The sequence below is a fragment of the Phyllobates terribilis genome, unplaced genomic scaffold (assembly GCF_046119375.1).
Source record: "Phyllobates terribilis strain yellow unplaced genomic scaffold, ASM4611937v1 Scaffold_323__1_contigs__length_2155407, whole genome shotgun sequence".
Taxonomy (NCBI): domain Eukaryota; kingdom Metazoa; phylum Chordata; class Amphibia; order Anura; family Dendrobatidae; genus Phyllobates; species Phyllobates terribilis.
The window spans coordinates 1-21,927 of record NW_027363083.1 but is presented as its reverse complement, the minus strand read 5'-3'; positions in this window follow the sequence as shown (position 1 = coordinate 21,927).

Here is a 21,927-nt window from a genome sequence, read left to right as displayed (position 1 = left end):
GAGCCCCCATCCTGGTATGTATGGCACCTTCTGAGCCCCCATCCTGGTATGCATGGCACCTTCTGAGCCCCCATCCTGGTATGTATGGCACCTTCTGAGCTCCCATCCTGGTATGCATGGTGACGCGCCCCTGGGCCTGTGTCGCGCTGCGTTGCGCACGCGGGAGCTTACCCGGAGCCGGATCTCTTGAGGGTTGTAGTCTCGTGGCGGCGACCCGGTCCGTGCCCAGGGAGTCAAACTGAGCGGCGATGTACTAGCAGTAGATGGTTGGTGACTACGCCACCCGTTGAATGCAGCTATGGAGCTGCCGCTGCAGGGCAGACCGCTGAGGCCGGTGGAAGGATGGTGCAGCGTGGATGGTATAACCCCCAACGGGAGGGGTATGGCCTCAGGGCAGCCGACGTGGATGATGGGGGTAGCAGGAACCACTCAGAGACGGTGCGGTGTAGTTCAGGGTCTTTACTGGTGACAAAGATAGACCCTCCCGGAGTACTTGCTAGTGATAGGGGCCTGGTCAGTCCTTGAGCAGATGGGATTTCCCCTGGCCAGGCGGAGTTGTAGGCCTTCCCAACTAACTGTACTCTTCTGGCTACCTTGCTAGAGGCGGGAATAAGTAGCCCACATCCCTGAGTGTACCGTGTGGTGCTCACCCGTATGGCCGGTGACTCGGGGCCTTCTAATGGCTTCCGCTCCACGATGGCGGTGCTGGTCCCACGCGTGTGACCGTGCCTTCGGGCTTCTGGGCCAGAGGACCTGAAATCCTCTGCCGGACGGTTTCTGCTGCTGGGTAGGAGTTAGTCCCCACAGCCTCGGACTCCGGGTCATGTTAGAAATCTTCTCAGTCAGGGCGAGCTCTGCAGCTGCCAGCCCCTGACTCCTTGTAACACTGCTCCCCACAGAGCTCCTGATGTTTCTTGCTATGCTGCTTCTCTTCTCTACTCTTGTTCTGTCTTCTTTCTTACTCACTCTGCCTCAGCCCCGGGTTTATATAGGGGAAGTCCTTCCCCTCCCAAGACTGGGCAGGAGGTGTGGCATGCACAGGATCCCTGACCAAAGGACCTCCCACCTGCTCTCAGACGTAATATCTCTATCACTGTGGCAACCAGACCCCTGGGGTGTCACATTCCCCCCTAGTGAAATTTAGTACTCCGGGACTAAACATATTTTTTAGAAAAACATAACAAGGTATAGCAATAACAATACAATAAGAAAAACACATAAGATGGTTACGGCGTGTCCGCAACCGGGTGCAGTTTTGAAAAGCAAGGTGTCCATTTCACCAAAACAGGGAGACGTAACCAGGTAGGGGCCTGTCCTGCCCCGAGTCCTTAACAGTCTTTAGTCCATCCTGGATTACGCTCCAACTATGTACAAGGATTCCCGGTAAATCCACCAAGGACTCCTAAAAAGAACTAGAAACACAAAATTATACACAAGCAACTATAAACAAGTAAACATTATAAGATAGCTTAAACATTTAGATCCTCCAACGTGCGGGTAGCTGGCCTCTAGTGGCCCTAGTGGACCTGCGGAGCTGACTGTCTGGCCCTGAACTACAGGGTGTAGGAGCTGTCAAGGGTAAACTGGGCAGCTGTCTATGGGCCCTCTGGCTCACTAGGGGTATGGCAGGCTCACTATAAGCAGAGGGTTGACTTTCCGGGTCTGCTTGTGTAGAGTCTTCTGCCTCCTGGACCGGCTGTTCTTCCAGCTCTACCGGTTGCTCCGTAGGTTCTTGGGATGATGGTTGGAGGAAGGTGAGTACGGGTACCACAACTGCACCATTGACTTGAGTCCAAGACCGAGGGAAGTCCCCGAGCACGGTACTAACCATATCTTCCCTTTCCTCTACGGGTCGATGGTCTTCTTGTTCCTCTTCAGGGTTCCTCAGTTGTTCGGGACACTTCTTCAGGTGGTCCCGGGATACAATGGCTGTGGTTTCCCCTCCGTCTTTACTGATGGTACAGACCTTCGGGTTTTCGTGGCTTGAGGGCAGTACGGTGTACGGGTCCTTCTCCCACTGGTCGTCCAACTTGTGGAGCCGTCTCTTCCTCTTCAAGACCTGCTCTCCGGGTACCAGGGGAACAGCGGGAGCATACTGGTTATAAGTTTTCTCTTGTCTTTCCCTAGCCTGACAGAGACTTCGCTCCACGCTCTCCTGTACTCTCCGGTACTGCTGCTGCCTCTCTGTGTCCCAGTCTGTTTCTGGTGAAGTGTCCTCGGGTGTCAGGACTCCCATTTCCAGGTCAACAGGTAACTTACCAGGTCTTGCCCTCATTAGGTAAGCCGGGGTACAGTTGGTGGAACCTACCGGGATGTGGTTGTATAGGTCCACCAGATCGGGCAACTTTTCAGGCCACAGACTGCGTTCTTCCAGGGGCAACGTTTTTAGAAGATCCATTACCACCTGGTTCATTTTTTCACAAAGTCCATTAGTCTGCGGATGGTAGGGTGTTGTCCTTATCTTCCGGCAGCCATACAGATTGCAGAATTCCTGGAAGACCTCCGCTTCAAAGGCAGGTCCCTGGTCCGTCAGCACTTGGTCCGGGTACCCGTGTGGACGGCAAAAGTGCTGCTGGAAGGCTCTAGCTGCTGTTTGAGCCGTTAAGTCCTTGACGGGGACGACAACCAGAAACCGGGAGTAATGATCCACGATGGTTAACGCGTAGACGTAGCCACTTCTGCTTGGGGTCAGTTTTACATGATCCAAGGCTACCAGTTCCAACGGTTGCCGGGTGACGATGGACTGCAGGGGAGTCTTCTGGCTGGCGCGGTCCTTCCTTCTCAGGTTGCACGGGCCACAGTCTCTGCACCACTTCTCAATGGTTCCCCTCATGCCTACCCAGTGGAATCGCTCGCGCAGCAGGAACTCCAGCTTCTTCCACCCGAAGTGTCCAGCTCCGTCGTGGTATGCCTCCATCACCATGGCTGCGTCTCTTCGTGGCACCACTACTTGCCAGAGTAATTCATGCGTCCGGGAGTTAACCATTCTGCGGCACAACTTCCCTTTGTAAAGGAACAGTCGACTCTTCTCTGCCCATAGTTGTTTGGCTTCCTCCGGAGCGTCTGGTTCAAGGCGAGCCTCCGGCCGAGTCAGCATCTCCTTCACCAGTCGGACGGCAGGGTCGCTGTCTTGCGTTTCCGCCCAGTTGTAGTGAGGTAAGGGGTTCAACGTAGCAGCCTGCTTACTCCTTACCCGGTGGGAATACTGGATAGTCCCATGACGGTGGAACGCAGGGAGTTCAATCTCTTCCAGTCCCTCCGGATCTTCTCCTTCGTCCGGCAGGTTGGGCATCCTGGACAGGGCGTCCGCGTTAGTATTGGAGCGCCCTGCCCGGTATTTGATTATGAACTCGTAGTTGGACAGACGGGCCATCCACCTCTGCTCCAGGGCACCGAGTCTTGCCGTGTCCAGGTGTGTCAACGGGTTGTTATCCGTGTACACGGTGAACCGGGAAGAAGCAAGGTAATGCTTAAAGCGCTCAGTGACTGCCCATACCACGGCCAGGAACTCTAGCTTGAATGAGCTATAATTCTCGGGGTTCCTTTCAGTGGGTCGCAGTTTTCGGCTGGCGTAGGCGATTACTCGTTCTTTCCCCTGCTGGATCTGGGACAGTACGGCTCCTAGCCCGATGTTACTGGCGTCGGTGTAGAGGATGAAGGGCTGGCTATAATCCGGGTACGCCAAGATTTCATCCCCCGTGAGGGCCATCTTCAGCTGGCGGAAGGACTCTTCTTCTAGCTCTTCCCATTTGAAGGGCGGCTTCTGGTTCTTGGCCTTCCGGGACTGGCCTATCAGGAGGTCCTGCATAGGCGCTGCCTTTTTGGTGAAACCGGGAATAAACCTTCGGTAGTAGCCTACCAACCCGAGGAACTGCCGCACTTCTTTTACGCTGGAGGGGCTTGGCCATCCCTTAATTGCGGTGATCTTATCGGGGTCGGGAGCCACTCCGTCAGCGCTCACCACGTGTCCCAGGTACTGCACCTTTGGTTTCAGGAGGTGACACTTGGAGGGTTTCACCTTTAGGCCGTAACTCGCCAGAGCTTCGAACACCTCCGTCAGGTGTTTCAGGTGGTCCTCATAAGTTTTGGAGTATACAATGACATCGTCCAGGTACAACAGGACCGTCTCGAAGTTTCTGTGGCCCAGACAGCACTCCATTAATCGTTGGAAGGTTCCTGGGGCGTTGCAGAGTCCGAACGGCATGCAGGTGAACTCGCTAAGTCCCATCGGGGTGGTGAATGCGGTCTTCTCCCGGTCCGCCTCTGCTACAGGAACCTGCCAGTACCCGCTAGTGAGATCCAAGGTAGAGAAGAAGTTAGCAGACCTTAAAGCAGCCAATGACTCCTCTATCCTTGGTAAGGGGTACGCATCCTTGTGTGTGATACGGTTGATTTTCCGGTAATCTACACACATCCTCATGGTGTTGTCTTTCTTTTTGACTAAAACTAGCGGGGCTGCCCAGGGGCTACAGCTATCCCGGATTACCCCAGCCTCCTTCATGTCTCTAAGCATCCCCTTGGCGTGTTGGTAATGTGCAGGGGGTACGGGTCGATACCTCTCTTTTATGGGAGGATGATCTCCCGTGGGGATGCGGTGTTCTACCCCCTTGACTCGCCCGAAGTCTAACGGGTGTTTACTAAACACTCTCTCATACTCTTGAACCACCCGGTAGACTCCCTGTTTCTGGTGGGAGGGAGTGGAGTCAGTTCCCAAGTGTAGTTGCTGACACCAATCCTCCATTACTTTCTTAGAGCCGTTACCTTCCTCCGGGTGAGATGGAGGCAAGGGTTCCACAGACTGTATAGAGTTTTGGTTGATGGTATATAATTTTGCTAGCGTGGCATACCGGGGCAGGTACACTTCCCTCTCCCCGATATTGATTATGCGAACGGGCACCCTCCCATGGCGTACATTGACCACCCCCCGTGCTGTCAAAATGGTGGGCCTACTGTCTGAGTAAACTGGTTCTACCATTGCCTGGTAATCTCTACCTCTCAGACCAATAGCTGCCCGGCACCAAATCATCATTTCACTTTTTGGGGGCATGGCAATAGGGAAAGGGTCACACATTCTTACGCTACCAATCTCACCGCCGGAGAGTTCCACCTGTTGCCGTCGCATCAGTGCCCGGATCTCTTTCTGGAGCACTCGCTGCTCGCCGGAGCTGGCGTTCTTGGCAACCTGCTGTAGAAGGAAAATCACTTCTGCAAGACAATTCTCAATTACATTAGTTCCTAGAGTTATTTTTGGGTGGCTCTCATGTTTGTCAATGTCTACAATGATCAGTCCCTGTGCTGCCAGTTCGACTCTACCGATTTTGATGGTCACCTCTTTAAATCCGATTTGTGGCACGGGCTGGCCATTGCTGGCGATGATACTCAAGTCGTCGTCAGGGTAGCGGGTAATATCCGAGTCATTCCAGTACTGCTTAAAGAGCACGTACGGGATGGTGGTGACCTGTGACCCGGTGTCCAGTAGGGCACTCATGGGAATGCCATCCAGTACCACAGGCAAGACTGGACGTCCTCCCACATATCTGTCGCGCCAGTTCGATGGGCCTGGTGATCTTTTTCCTGGGGGTTGGCCCTCTACCCCAGGTTGTGCCCGTTTAAAGAACAGTACCTTTCCATATGTCCGGGTTGATTGCAGCGGCGGCAGATGGGTCGTCCGTCCTCGCTGTATCGGTCACTGGGTCTTCCTCTGGCCGGTGGGGTCCTCCTTGGTCGACGCCACGGGATGTCCTCCGGTCCGGATGCCAACTGGATCTTCCCTGGGGTGGAAACCTGTAAAGACTGCACAGTTCGGGTTAGCGCAGCAACGCTCTTAGCTAGCTCTTGGACCTGATGGCGTAGGTCTGGAGCCGGGTCATTGTCCAAAGCCTGCGCATCAGCTCCCACAGGCCCTGCCGACAAGGGCGCCGCCTCCTGGTGGTAAGTGATAGCTGGGCGCCTGTGGGTCACAACGCCACCCGGTGCCGGTTCTCGGAGCACCCGGATGGCTCTGTCCTTGAACTGTGCAAAGTCTAGATGGGGATCCTGTAAGGCCATTGCCCGCAACTGGGTTCGGTGGGCATTGCAATATAAACCCTCTATAAATTGTTCAGTCAACAGCCTGTCCTCGTTTCCCACCCCATCAGGGTCGGTCTGCTTTATGGCCCTCAGGGCCTCTTGTAGGTTTAGTGCATAGTCCCTTATACTCTCATGCGCTCGCTGCTTGCACCCGTAGAATCTAAGCTTAATCTCAGCTGAGGTGCGGGTATCAAAGGTGTCCTTCAGCCGGGTTAGTATCCCTGCGACAGTCTTCCTCCCAGGTGGCCAGGATTTTACTTCCCTTTTGGCTGCCCCAGTTAGTTGGGCCACCAGGATGCTCACTTTTTGCTCTTCTGTGAGGGGGTACACCTGGAAGAGGCTATCCAGCTTTTCTCTAAAGTCATGCAGGGTATGTGACTCCCCTGAGTACTGGGGTAGCCAAGCTGCTCCCGGGATATAGGGCATGGTGAAGGGCATAACTGCAGCAGCGGTGGCGCTGGCGGGGGTTGAGGCAGTGAAGCTCTCCTCCGTATCCGACATCTTCCTCCCCCCTAGTGGACCGTGGCCTACCTTGCGATGATCCTGTTCCGTAGGCCGCGGCTCCGCAGTGGATCGTCAGGGTTGAGGACCTTCCGTCGCGCTCCGGTGACGTCGGCGTCTGCTGGGCTCCTTCCAGGACCTTACGCAACGTCCGGACGTGAGGCGGGGCTTCAGTTCTCGCGCGCTTTCGGAGTCCACGCCCCTCTTCTTCCCGCGCGGCGTCCTCAAGATGGCGTCCAATGGCGGGAAAACTCCACGGATGGCGGGAAGAAGGTCGAAGATGGCGCCGGATGGCGGGAAAACTTCGCGGATGGCGGGAAGAAGGTAGAAGATGGCGCCGGATGGCGGGAAACCTCACCACTGGTAAGTTTGAACAGTCTTTGCTTTTCAGGCACGCAGTGCCCGGTGGTTGCGGGCACGAGATCCTGCCGACTACGCCAAAGTTGACGCGCCCCTGGGCCTGTGTCGCGCTGCGTTGCGCACGCGGGAGCTTACCCGGAGCCGGATCTCTTGAGGGTTGTAGTCTCGTGGCGGCGACCCGGTCCGTGCCCAGGGAGTCAAACTGAGCGGCGATGTACTAGCAGTAGATGGTTGGTGACTACGCCACCCGTTGAATGCAGCTATGGAGCTGCCGCTGCAGGGCAGACCGCTGAGGCCGGTGGAAGGATGGTGCAGCGTGGATGGTATAACCCCCAACGGGAGGGGTATGGCCCCAGGGCAGCCGACGTGGATGATGGGGGTAGCAGGAACCACTCAGAGACGGTGCGGTGTAGTTCAGGGTCTTTACTGGTGACAAAGATAGACCCTCCCGGAGTACTTGCTAGTGATAGGGGCCTGGTCAGTCCTTGAGCAGATGGGATTTCCCCTGGCCAGGCGGAGTTGTAGGCCTTCCCAACTAACTGTACTCTTCTGGCTACCTTGCTAGAGGCGGGAATAAGTAGCCCACGTCCCTGAGTGTACCGTGTGGTGCTCACCCGTATGGCCGGTGACTCGGGGCCTTCTAATGGCTTCCGCTCCACGATGGCAGTGCTGGTCCCACGCGTGTGACCGTGCCTTCGGGCTTCTGGGCCAGAGGACCTGAAATCCTCTGCCGGACGGTTTCTGCTGCTGGGTAGGAGTTAGTCCCCACAGCCTCGGACTCCGGGTCCGGTTAGAAATCTTCTCAATCAGGGCGAGCTCTGCAGCTGCCAGCCCCTGACTCCTTGTAACACTGCTCCCCACAGAGCTCCTGATGTTTCTTGCTATGCTGCTTCTCTTCTCTACTCTTGTTCTGTCTTCTTTCTTACTCACTCTGCCTCAGCCCCGGGTTTATATAGGGGAAGTCCTTCCCCTCCCAAGATTGGGCAGGAGGTGTGGCATGCACAGGATCCCTGACCAAAGGACCTCCCACCTGCTCTCAGACGTAATATCTCTATCACTGTGGCAACCAGACCCCTGGGGTGTCACACATGGCACCTTCTGAGCCCCATCCTGGTATGTATGGCACCTTCTGAGCACCATCCTGGTATGTATGGCACCTTCTGAGCCCCAATCCTGGTATGTATGGCACCTTCTGAGCCCCCATCCTGGTATGTATGGCACCCTCTGAGCCTCCATCACACTGCCTACAAAAAAAAATGAACAATCATACTCACCTCCTCTCTCCTCCAGCGCTGCCCCGCCCTGCTGCTGACACTCTCACTGTGTGAGCGGCGCATGGCAGGGCACGCATGGTGTCCCTGCCATGCGCCCTCACACAGTGTGAGACGCTGTGCTGGAATAGTCACTACTCCCCACGCCGGGACTCTGTGCATGGGGAGCAGTCTGTGCAATAGCCGGCACACTCTACCGCAGCGCGGCTTCTGCTGCCGCTCTGCGGTCAGTGTGCCTGTTATTAAAGACCATAGATATTCACTACAACCCATGGGAGTGGGTTGTAGCGAATATTCATGAGCTTTAATAGCGGGCACACTGACCACAGAGCGCAGCAGGAGCCGCGCTGTGGCTAAAGTGTGCCGGCTATTAAGAGAAATGAATATTCATTGCTCTCCGCGCCCATGGGTATGGGGAGCAGGGAATATTAATTTTCTTTAGTAGCGGGTACAGCTAGGCTGCAGTAGGTGGCTGCTGCCTCCTGTGCCCCGCTGATCGCCCGCTGCGGCTCCCCCACACCCACCACCATGCGGCCATACAATAATATAGTATTTGGACTATAAAACGCACCCCCCACTTTCCTCCAAAATTTTGGAGGAAAAAAGTGCATCTTATAGTCCGAAAAATACGGTAATTATTAAGAATAGGAGATATATTTTTTTTTTTTTTAAATGTAGGTACGATTCAATTATTCCCAAGATCTCACCCCATGGATGGATCCTTTGTATTTGCAATTGGTGGAGGAAGGGCATTGCTAACAATAGGACTTCCAGAGAATGGAGGACTTAACTACAACTACCAGTATGTCCTTAGCAATGGTAAGGAGATACTGGGAGTTGTTACCAGTAGAGATGATCTACTCGAACTGTTCGCCAATCTCAAATTCGAGCTGTTTTGGGCGGTGTTCGAGCTGTTCGGCGAACACGAACAATTTGAGAAAAATTCGGCTGTTCGAGGTTATGTTCGATAACTGTTCGTGCACCAAAATCATAACTAGATTTTTTCTCAGTAATGATGAAAATTAATGTTAATACGCAGTTTGAGTGTACAGCGGGGTGGGGGGAGGGGCAGGGGATGGATCTCTGCAGGAACAATGAAGATCTCCATATTTTTTTTCTCTTTCCCGCATTTGCAGTGGGGAGGTGCAATCTGTCAGCCTATCAGCAGCGCACACACGGAGCGAAGTGCTTTTTTTCACACAAGCAAGGGCATGTGTCATTGGCAGTGTATGTCACATGTCCTTGCCCTATAAGACCAAGCCATTTTCCCCGTCGCCACCATTTTCTCACTGCTGCAGCTGCGTGTTAGACGGCACCGCTGTTGCTGTGTGCGCTATACCTTGTTAATTTCAAGCCAATTTTCGCACAAATCTACAGATAGCTTGGGAGTAGGGAATAGTTGTGATTGCAGTCCTTTTAAGGACTAGGTTACAGCATTTCCTACGACTTTTATCAGGGAGGTCTGTGCTCTTAAATAGATAGGTTGTGGGAGTAAAGACTAATTGTAATTGGAGTCCTTTTCAGGACTAGGTTACATCAGTTCCTATCAGTTTTTGCCAGGCAGGTCTGTGCCAGTGCTGTGCAAGTTTTTTTCACAGCATTTGGCTGAATCTAGCAAAGCTAATCCTTTTTGGCCTATTGCAGAGTGTGTTAGTCAGTGGAGTAGCCTATCTGTGTTGCAAGATATACCACCTGTGTATAGAATACCAATTTTTTTACTGCACCTAGTGAAGTAAAATCTTTTGGGCATAGCATCATTCTATTAGTCCATCTATACTGACCTCCATCAGGTTGCAAATTGAATATATTTTTTTTCTGCATCTAGCTCTGAAAAAATATTGGGCTTCTAGCTGTGTGGGACTTGTTGTATTAGTCCATCTATACTGACCTCTATCAGGTTGCAAATTGAATATATTTTTTTCTTCATCTACCTCTGAAAAAATATTGGGCTTCTAGCTGTGTGTGGGACTTGTTGTATTAGTCCATCTATACTGACCTCCATCAGGTTGCAAACTGAATATATTTTTTTCTGCATCTACCTCTGAAAAAAGATTGGGCTTCTAGCTGTGTGTGGGACTTGTTGTATTAGTCCATCTATACTGACCTCCATCAGGTTGCAAACTGAATATATTTTTTTCTGCATCTACCTCTGAAAAAATATTGGGCTTCTAGCTGTGTGTGGGACTTGTTCTATTAATCCATCTATACAGACCTCCATCAGGTTGCAAACTGAATATATTTTTTTCTGCATCTACCTCTGAAAAAATATTGGGCTTCTAGCTGTGTGTGGGACTTGTTGTATTAGTCCATCTATACTGACCTCCATCAGGTTGCAAACTGAATATATTTTTTTCTGCATCTACCTCTGAAAAAATATTGGGCTTCTAGCAGTGTGTGGGACTTGTTCTATTAATCCATCTATACAGACCTCCATCAGGTTGCAAACTGAATATATTTTTTTTCTGCATCTACCTCTGAAAAAATATTGGGCTTCTAGCTGTGTGTGGGACTTGTTCTATTAATCCATCTATACAGACCTCCATCAGGTTGCAAACTGAATATATTTTTTTCTGCATCTACCTCTGAAAAAATATTTGGCCTTCTAGCAGTGTGTGGGACTTTCTCTATTAGTCCATCTATACTGACCTCCATCAGGTTGCAAATTGAATATAATTTTTTTCTGCATCTAACCCAGCCAATAGTTTTGGCCTAATACCACAGTTTGGCCACTCAGCTCTGCTCGGTTCCCATCCATTGTTTTTTTGTGCAAACAACTCCAGAGTTGTTAATTAGTTAACCACCAAAATGAGTGGAAAAAGGTCTGCTGCTGGTGGAAAGGGGAATAGGCGTGTTGGGAAGGGGAAAAAAGATTGTGTCCGTGGGGTAGGTGTTAAAGCAACAGTAACATCTGCAGAAGAAAGACCATCTTCCAGCCAAACTAAAATGTCTACTTCTTTTAGCGGACAATGTGATAAGATCCCTTTCTTACGGCCACGCCAATCGCTACAAATTCCAGATGAGGCACAAAAACAGCAGGTGCTTCAACGGATATCAAGTGCTCCTTTAAGTGGGCTCTCCTCCACATCAACTTCAACATCACAAATACTCCAGTCCTCAAAGGTGTCACCCAAATCGCACTTGCTTCCTCACAGCTCCCAAATCTCCAGCTGCCCGTCTGAGTATGAGGTAGAACAGATGGTTGAGTCTGCAGAGCTGTTTACTCATACTATAGCCTGGGAATCAGAGGTCGACTCCAGCGCTTCTGTGAATCCAGACGAGGAAATGATCTGCACTGATGTCCAGAATCTTTATGAGTCGGATCCAGGACCAGACGCAGAAGGTTCTGACCATAATGTAGACCCTCATTCCCAAACTGTAACTCCTGTTGGTGGAGACAATGAGGAAGACGATGATAAGACTCAAATACCTGATTGGAGCGACAACTTTAGTTTTTTGTCAGGGCAGGAACAGGTTGGCTCTGAGGATGACGGGTGTGATAACGCACAGGGTGATGATGATGAGGTTGGAGATCCCACAGTCAGCCAAGAGATGAGGTCAGCAGAGGAGGTGGAGGAAGATGCTAGTGACGACGAGGTCAGGTTGCGCCTTCCTGGACAGAGACGTAGTACTGGAAGCAGGTCAACAACTGCATCCTCAAACACAACTCTGCCTCTCACCACAAGTCGTGGTGGCTCTTCAGGTCGCATGGGTGCTAAGCCTTGCATAGCCTGGGCATTTTTTCAGATCGATAAAGATGACCCAACTCGTGTTATCTGTAACATTTGTCAGCAAAAGCTAAGTAGAGGCCAAAAAATACATAGTTTGAGTACTTCATGCATGAACCGGCACATGGACATGAAGCATAAGTTGCAGTGGGAAGCTCAGTGTGCTACAATGCGGCCTAGCCGGCCGGGCCAACCACCGTCTGCCATATCTTGTGCATCCGCGGCCTCTTCATCCTCTGACTGGGGGGACAGCAGTCACACCTGTTTTGGGGCGCAGACCTGCCACCTCTTTACCCGCAACAGCCAGCGTGATTGGCAGGTCATCATTTTGTTTGGAGGTGGTAACACCAGCTGGTGTTGAGCGCTGTCCGCCTGCATCTTCCTCACAGACCGGCAGTTTGCCGGGGACACCCTTATCAACCCCGTCTAAGCACAATAGCCAGCCCTCGGTCCCTCAGATGTGGACAAGTAAAAGACCATTTCCTCCTAGCCATGAGAAAGCTAAGAGGTTGAATTTCACCATCTGCAAGCTCTTGGCTACAGAAATGCTGCCTTTCCGCCTGGTGGACACAGAGGATGTTCGAGACCTTATGTCCGTCGCAGTGCCCCAGTACCAGATGCCCAGTCGGCACTACTTCTCAAAGAAAGGTGTGCCTGCGCTCCACCAGCATGTCGCACACAACATCACCGCTTCTTTGAGAAACTCTGTGTGTGACAGGGTGCATTTCACCACAGACACTTGGACGAGTAGGCATGGACAGGGGCGTTACATGTCGCTGACTGGGCACTGGGTAACTATGGTGACAGCAGGACAAGGGGCTGCTGTCCAAGTCTTGCCGTCCCCACGAGTTGTGCGTCAATCCTCTTTATGTCAAAGTTCCTCCACTGCTTCTGCCTCCTCAACCTCCTCTCGGTCTTCCACCTGCACCCAAAGCCTGTCTGGTCATGCCACAAGCTTTCTAACTGCGCAGAAGGGATCCTGCACACCTCCTTACTATGCTGGCAGTAGGGCTCAACGTCATCAGGCGGTTTTTACATTGAAATGTCTGGGAAATGTGAGTCACACAGCTGAGGAGTTGTGGTCAGCTCTGGAGAACCAATTTCATGAATGGTTGTCTCCACTGGACCTGAAACCAGGGAAGGCCGTGTGCGACAATGCTGCAAACCTGGGTGCGGCCCTTCGCCGGGGCAATGTCACACACGTGCCTTGTATGGCTCACGTGTTGAACCTGGTTGTCCAGCAATTTTTAGCCCACTATCCCAGACTAGATGGCCTTCTGCAGAGGGCACGGTCGCTGTGTGCTCACTTCCGCCGTTCGCATCCCGCAGCTCAGCGACTTACATCTCTACAGAAGTCGTTGGGCCTGCCACTTCACCGGCTAAAATGCGATGTGCCTACCCGGTGGAATTCAACTCTGCACATGTTGCAGCGACTGTGGCAGCACCGACAAGCCCTGGTGCAATACGTTCTGACGTATAGCCTGGGCCAACGAGATCCAGAGGTGGGGCAAATCACGCTGGAGGAGTGGTCTCAGATCAGGGACCTATGCACCCTTCTGCACAGTTTTGAAATGGCGACGAAGATGTTTAGTGCTGACGATGCCATTATCAGCATGACTATTCCGGTGATTTACATGCTGGAGCACATGTTAAACAGAATTCGGAGTCAGGTGGTGGCACAAGAGGAGGTGGAGGAAGTAGAGGAGGAGGAGTTGTATGCGGAAGGGCTAACATCTGCAAGGTCCAGACGGTCGGCAGCACCAAGGCGGCAGGCATGTGAGGGTGGGGGAGATGGTTTTACCAGGGCGCATGGTAGCAGCCAAACTAGTGAGGAAGGTGCAGGAGCCCAGGAAGAAGTGGAGGACGAACTGATGGAAGACTCATCAGATGAGGGAGACCTTGATCACATTTCTGTTGTGCGAGGTTGGGGGGAGAGGACAGAGGAAGGAAGCATGATTGTTACCTCGCCACCAACACAACAGGGACTTGGTGCTCCTGGATGCGCAACACACATGAGTGCCTTCTTGCTGCACTACCTGCAACATGACCCTCGAATTGTGAGAATTAGAAATAATCCTGACTACTGGGTTGCCACACTGTTAGATCCCCGGTACAAAAGTAAATTTGCAGAAATTATTCCTGCCATAGAAAGGGATGCACGCATGCAGGAGTATCAGCAGAGACTGTTGCAGAATCTTACATGTGCTTTTCCACAAAATACCAGTGGTGCACGTAGTGAAGCTCACAGTTCCAACTTGCCAACCGTGGGACCGTCAAGTGTTCAGCACTCAAACCGTAACAGAACCACAGTATCTGCTGGTAACATCAATTTTGCGGAATCATTTCATCACTTTTTTAGCCCATCCTTTGCAAGGCCACAGGAGACAAGAAGTCTGACACATAGTCAACGCCTAGAGACGATGGTACAGGAGTATCTCCAAGTAAACATTGAAGCCATGACTGTGTCACTGAACCCTTGCTCTTTTTGGGCTTCCAATCTGGATAAATGGCCGGAGCTAGCCACTTACGCCTTGGAGATCTTGTCATGCCCCGCAGCCAGCGTTCTGTCTGAACGTGTGTTCAGCGCTGCTGGTGGTGTGCTGACAGATAAGCGCACGCGGCTCTCCACTGATAATGTAGACAGACTCACGTTCATAAAGATGAACAAATCATGGATCCGAAACGACTTTTCTACCCCTGTGTCATCCTGGGGAGAGTAAAAGCTTGATGATTGGTTAAAATCACCCTACCAACCGTTTTAAGCTTTCAAATTACTAATCATGTTTATCTGTATCTTGGCTGGAAAATAATTTGGGCTTTGTAGCAGTGTGCAGCACTGATCCTATTAGGCCATCTATACTAAAGCTTCACCAGATTTAAAATTAATAATAATTTTTAGCTGCATCTAGCCTGGAAAATAATTTTGGGGCTCCGAGATGCGCAAGACACATAAGTGCCTTCTTGCTGCACTACCTGCAGCATGACCCTCATATTGTCAGAATTCGAAGTAATCATGACTACTGGGTTGCCACACTCTTAGATCCCCCAAACTTTTCGATCAACCTTTTCATTTTAATAAAGACCAAAAAAATGGTCATTTTTGAAATTATAAGCATTAGCAGGTTGTTAGAAACTGAAATCAAACAGTTTTCAACTCAAAACTTTATTCTAGGTGATGTTACATTTTCACATAGGACCCCTTGTTCGAAAGGAGCTTCTGAACTCTCTCGTCCATTGAATGTGTCAGGTTTTGGATGGTTTCTGCTTCAATTGTTTTGCATGAGGACAGAATACCCTCCCAGAGCTGTTGCTTAGATGTGAACTGCCTCCCGCCATCATAGACACTCCTTTTAATGATGCTCCAAAGGTTCTGAATGGGGTAGAGGTCAGGGGAGCATGGGGTTCACACCATAAGTTTGTCCCCTTTTATGCCCATATCAGCCAGAGATGCAGATGTTTTATGTGCAGCATGAGATGGTGCATTATCATGCAGAAAAATGATCTTGCTGTGAAATACACGGTTCTTCTTCTTGAACCATGGCAGGAAGTGCTGTTTGAGAAAATCCACATACATTATGGAGTTCATCTTTAGCGCCTTCAGGGATCCTAAAGGGGCCGACAATCTCTCTCCCCATGATTCCAGCCCAAAACATTACTCCACCTCCTCCTTGTTGGCGCTGTAGCCGTGTTTGCGTGGGGTGTCCATCAACCAGCCATCCTCCACTCCATCCATCTGGACCATCGAGCGCTGCACGGCACTCATCCGTGAACAAAACAGTTTTGAAATCAGTCTTTATGTAATGTTTGGCCCACTGGAGCCGTTTCTGCTTGTGTGAAGTGGATAGAGGAGGTCGACAGGATGGCGTATGCACAGCTGCAAACCTCTGAAGGACCCTGCATCTCGTTGTTCGGGGGACGTTGGAGGCACCAGCAGCTTCAAAAATTGGTCTGCTGCTATGACAAGGCTTTTTTGCCGCTGCTCTTTCAACCTGACGTAATTGCCTGTAGGAAAGAGTCCTCAATTTGCCCTTATCAGCACGCACACGTGTGTACTGTGAATCAGCTACATACTTCTTGATTGCCAAGACACTTCATCCTGATCATCGCACAATGTTGATTGTAGTCATGCCTTGACCTAAACACTCCACAATTTGTTGCTTCTCAGCAGCCGACACATCCTTTTTCTTTCCCATTTTGGCAGAAAATGTAGGCTGCTTAATAATGTGAGACAGCCTTCTTAAGTAGTCTTGCCTTTCATTGGACACACCTGCCAAACTAATTAGCACAGGTGTCTGCAATTGCTTACAGTGATATAAAGAGCCCTGACACACATCACCATCAATGAGTTTAACTGACAAACAAACAAATTCTTCCCTTATCACTCCTAAACACTTTTTGCATAATAATTTGGAACACAGTGTACATGTGCTTTTCCACAAAACACCAGTGGTTCACGTAGTGAATCTTACAGTTCTAACTTGCCAACCGTGGTCTGTATGGAGTTGTTCAATAAAGGGCCCAAAATTAAGATAACATAGATGGAAGAGGTCTCTATGAATAGGAATTCCTAAGTATTTGATACCCTGTGAGGGCCAGGCAAAGGGAAAGTTGGACTGGATGGAATCCTATATGGATTTGGGGAGGGAGATATCGAGGGCCTCAGACTTCGCTGCATTGATTTTAAAATTTGACCATGTAACAAAGTGATCTATTTCAGCCATAACAGCAGGGATGGATATATGTGATTGAGTGATATATACTAGGACATCATCAGCAAATAGAGAGCACTTGTACTCGGTGCCTCCCACCTCAATCCACCTAATATTGGGGTTATGGCGAATTGATGAGAGCAGGTGCTCCGTCACTAGGATGTATAAGAGAGGGGACAGAGGACATCCCTGCCTTGTCCCATTGGTGATTGTGAAAGGTGATGAAAGTGTTCTGACGCGCCCCCTGGGCCTTGGGACACCCGGAGCCGGACCCTTTTTGGTGGATGCTGGTGGTTGTAGTCTCCGTGGCGGCAACCCGGTTCCGTGGCTCAGGGCGGTCAAACCAGTGGCGGAAATATTTATGTGGTTTTGATGTTTAAATGTCCGACTACGCCACCCGTGGATTGCGGTCAGAGTGAACCGCCGCTACAGGGCAGACCGCTGAGGCTGGTGTTGTGGGTGCAGCAGAGCGTAACATAACTCCCCACGGGAGGAGTATAGCCTCAGGGCAGTGTATGCGGAGGATGGGGGTGATGGTGCAGGGCAGCAGCAGTAATGACACGGAGTCAGTGATGCAGTCCAGGGCCTTTACTCACAGTTCTTATTATCCAGACCACGTCTGCAGGTAACGGCTGCCCACGTCGTACTGTGCTCACCAGTTGAGGGGCTCAGACAACTCCCAGATAACTTTGGAGTGCTTCCCAGGACCCCCTTTGTGTGTCCTTTGTCTGGCCTTTCTTACCAACCCTTCTGTCCGGCTGCCTCGGGCCTCCTCTTGGTAAACTTGGCGCCAGTTTCCCTGACCCTATGTGGTGCCTTCCTAGCGGGTGTAGCGAGGGGCTGCGCCACATAAAATGTCACAGCCTCCTGTTTCTAGCTGAGGGTCGTTTCCTGCCTCCACTAGTTTCGGGGACCGGTCTCCCCCTTTGGCCTGACCCCTCCACGCAGGTGGATTCGGGCGTGCGGTGGCGACTCGCCCGTCCACACCCCTGAGATCCCTTCGTTCCTTGTTCCTGGAGCCTTCTCCGCTCCTCTTCCTTCCTTCTCCCTCTTCCAGGCCTGGGCCTCTGTTACTAGGCCCGCCTCCGGAGCAGAGCTCATGCAGAGCCCCTGCTCCCTGCCACTTCTGCTCAGACTTCTCTGCACTGAACTAAGATGGTGCCCACCTTTTATACTCCCTTCTCAATGCACCCAGGAACTGCTTCCTCCCTGCTCCTGCACTACAGGGTTCCCCTTCCTCAGTGTTCCCTCCCCCCACTCCAGCCAGGGACAGGGACTGTCGTGCCCATCTCAGGGGCATATTGGTCGCCCTGCCCCACGGCAATGTGGTGTAATGCATGCAGGTGTCGGGTCCTGATCCACACTACATCCTTACCTGAGAGTGAGATATCACACCTCTGGGTGAGGTGCAATACCTCTGTAGCAACCGAGCCCTCAGGGTGCTACAGTTCCATTTATCTTCAGCCTAGGTGACGTATTGCGATACAGGGCCGTGATTTTGGCTATAAAAGGGTCCCCTAGACCCCTACCCCAAGCTTTTTAAGAGAATCATATATGGCGTGCCAGGAGACTCTATGGAATGCTTTCTCAGCATCCAACGAGAGTATCTAATTACAAATTTTTAACTGCATCTAGCCCAGGAAATACTTTGTGCCTAGTAGCAGTGTCTGCTAGTCAGCGGATTATCCCGGCTGTTAAGCAAGCTACACCACCTGTAGTTTGGACACTTAATTTTTTCAAAGGAAATGCTTCGGGACCACGGGATACTCAGTGAAGAGCATCAGGAGGCACCCCAAGGCATAGGGGCTGGGACTGGCAGTAGGATGCCTTGCGGTGGACAGCCGAGCTCGATCCTTATAAAAGCTTTTTAACTGCAGCAGCTTTAGTGGACGCTACTGGAGCTGGAATTACGCGGCTGCTGGCATGAGACTTTCCCTCCAATAGATCCTTGTTAATGGATTTAAAGTGTATTCATTCAAATTAGAGAGACAATTTAAATTAAAAAGCTTAGAGCTGCCTCCACCACAGGGGGGCTCGCTCGACCCACCAGCGGACAGGCACCAGTATTGGGAGAGGGGGGCTGGCCGTCAGGGTTCACCGCGGCTCTGGCACAAACCCGGCGACACGGAGGTGGCACGGGCAGGAGCGGACTGAACGTGTCGGCTTCTCACTTTTTGGATTTTAGAAGGGCATGACATGCCTATATCTGTGTCTCCCCCTCCTTTTACTCCTCCACCTCTTTTCTTTTCGCATGACTATATGTACTTGTCACTTTTCCATGTGTTAGTTGTGTCTTCTGAGCAGTTTGTCAGCTTTTGGACACCTTTGAAGGTGTTTTCTATGTGTTTCTATGTGTTTTTGTTTGCCTGCCATTGGTTTTAACGGTGTTCGAAGGTGTTCGACGAACAGTTCGACGAACAGTTCGGCGAACACACGGGTGTTCGACGAACCGAACCGAACTCGAACACTACGGGGGTGGCTCAACACTAGTTACCAGTCATCATCAGACTGTGGAACATATAGGAAACAATGTACTGATTAGATGCAAGCAGTGGAACTATTAAACGTTTAAAAAGTAACTTAAATTTTGGGATATACAGTACAGACCAAAAGTTTGGACACACCTTCTTATTTAAAGATTTTTCTGTATTTTCATGACTATGAAAATTGTACATTCACACTGAAGGCATCAAAACTATGAATTAACACATGTGGAATTATATACTTAACAAAAAAGTGTGAAACAACTGAAAATATGTCTTATATTCTAGGTTCTTCAAAGTAGCCACCTTTTGCTTTGATGACTGCTTTGCACACGCTTGGCATTCTCTTGATGAGCTTCAAGAGGTAGTCACCGGAAATAGTCTTCCAACAATCTTCAGGGAGTTCCCAGAGATGCTTAGCACTTGTTGGCCCTTTTGCCTTCACTCTGCGGTCCAGCTCACCTCAAACCATCTCGATTGGGTTCAGGTCTGGTGACTGTGGAGGTCAGGTCATCTGGCATAGCACCCCATCACTCTCCTTCTTGGTCAAATAGCCCTTACACAGCCTGGAGGTGTGTTTGGGGTAATTTTCCTGTTGAAAAATAAATTATGGTCCAACTAAACGCAAACCGGATGGAATAGCATGCTGCTGCAAGATGCTGTGGTAGCCATGCTGGTACAGTATGCCTTCAATTTTGAATAAATCCCCAACAGTGTCACCAGCAAAGCACCCCCACACCATCACACCTCCTCCTCCATGCTTCACGGTGGGAACCAGGCATGTAGAGTCCATCCGTTCACCTTTTCTGCGTCGCACAAAGACACGGCGGTTGGAACCAAAGATCTCAAATTTGGACTCATCAGACCAAAGCACAGATTTCCACTGGTCTAATGTCCATTCCTTGTGTTCTTTAGCCCAAACAAATCTCTTCTGCTTGTTGCCTGTCCTTAGTAGTGGTTTCTTAGCAGCTATTTTACCATGAAGGCCTGCTGCACAAAGCCTCCTCTTAACAGTTGTTGAAGAGATGTGTCTGCTGCTAGAACTCTGTGTGGCATTGACCTTGTCTCTAATCTGAGCTGCTGCTAACCTGCGATTTCTGAGGCTGGTGACTCGGATAAACTGATCCTCAGAAGCAGAGGTGACTCTTGGTCTTCCTTTCCTGGGGCAGTCCTCATGTGAGCCAGTTTCTTTGTAGCGCTTGATGGTTTTTGCAACTGCACTTGGGGACACTTTCAAAGTTTGCCCAATTTTTCGCACTGGCTGACCTTCATTTCTTAAAGTAATGATGGCCACTCGTTTTTCTTTATTTAGCTGCTTTTTTCTTGCCATAATACAAATTCTAACAGTCTATTCAGTAGGACTATCAGCTGTGTATCCACCAGACTTCTGCACAACACAACTGATGGTCCCAACCCCATTTATAAGGCAAGAAATCCCACTTATTAAACCTGACAGGGCACACCTGTGAAGTGAAGACCATTTCCGGTGTCTACCTCTAGAAGCTCATCAAGAGAACGCCAAGAGTGTGCAAAGCAGTCATCAAAGCAAAAGGTGGCTACTTTGAAGAACCCAGAATATAAGACATATTTTCAGTTGTTTCACACTTTTTTGTTAAGTATATAATTCCACATGTGTTAATTCATAGTTTTGATGCCTTCAGTGTGAATGTACAATTTTCATAGTCATGAAAATACAGAAAAATCTTTAAATGAGAAGGTGTGTCCAAACGTTTGGTCTGTACTGTATATTACATGATTTAGGTCCTATAATTTTGAGCAGATTAGTGCGAATCTGAGACCCTGATCACTCAAAAGATCTCTTAGAAGTGAAGAGGTGAGGAGACATGACTGTGACTTTCAGCTGCATTTGCTCTGCTCAGTGTACTCTCCTATCTACTGAGCTGCGCTCTTCTAGGAGGTCTTTTAAGCAAAGGAGCAAAGGATTGGGTTCCCCACAAATCTGCTCAGAATTAATAACCCTAAATCACATTAAAAAACGTCCCAAAAGTTGATTTACTCTTTAAGGTTAATTTACATACACACACACACACACACACACTGTATACGCCGCATGCAACACACACACACACTGTATGCGCCGTACGCACCACACACACACTGTATACACCGTACGCACCACACACACTGTATACGCCGTACACACCACACACACTCTGTATACGCCGTACACACCACACACACACACACTGTATACGCTGTACATACCACATACACTGTATACGCCGTACGCACCACCACACACACACTGTATACGCTGTACACACCACACACACACACACACACTGTATACGCCGTACGCACCACCACACACACGCACTCTGTATATGACTCGCCCCCTGGGCCGTGGGGCACCCGGAACCGGGCTTCTGTACGATGCTGGGGGTAGTAGTGGCAACCCGATCCCGTGGCTCAGGGTGGTCAGACCAAATTGTGGCAGTCTATTTATACATTTGGGAATGTCCAACTACGCCACCCGTGGATTGCGGTCAGGGATGACCGCTGCTGCGAGGCAGACCGCTGAGGCTGGTGTTGATGTGCAGCACAGGGGTAGGACAACTCCCCACGGGAAGAGTGTAGCCTCAGGGCAGTGTAGGTGAATGCTGGGGGTGATAGTGCAGGCCGCAATAGTAAGAGTTCAGAGTCCGCTTCAAACAGTCCAGGGTCTTTATTGCAGATGTTATTACTGACCCAACAGGAGTACCGGTTAGGAATGGGCCTGGGTATCTGAGAGCATTCGGGCGAGCCCCACTGGTCAGGGTGAGTGTGAAGGCCTACCGTTCTCTCTCTA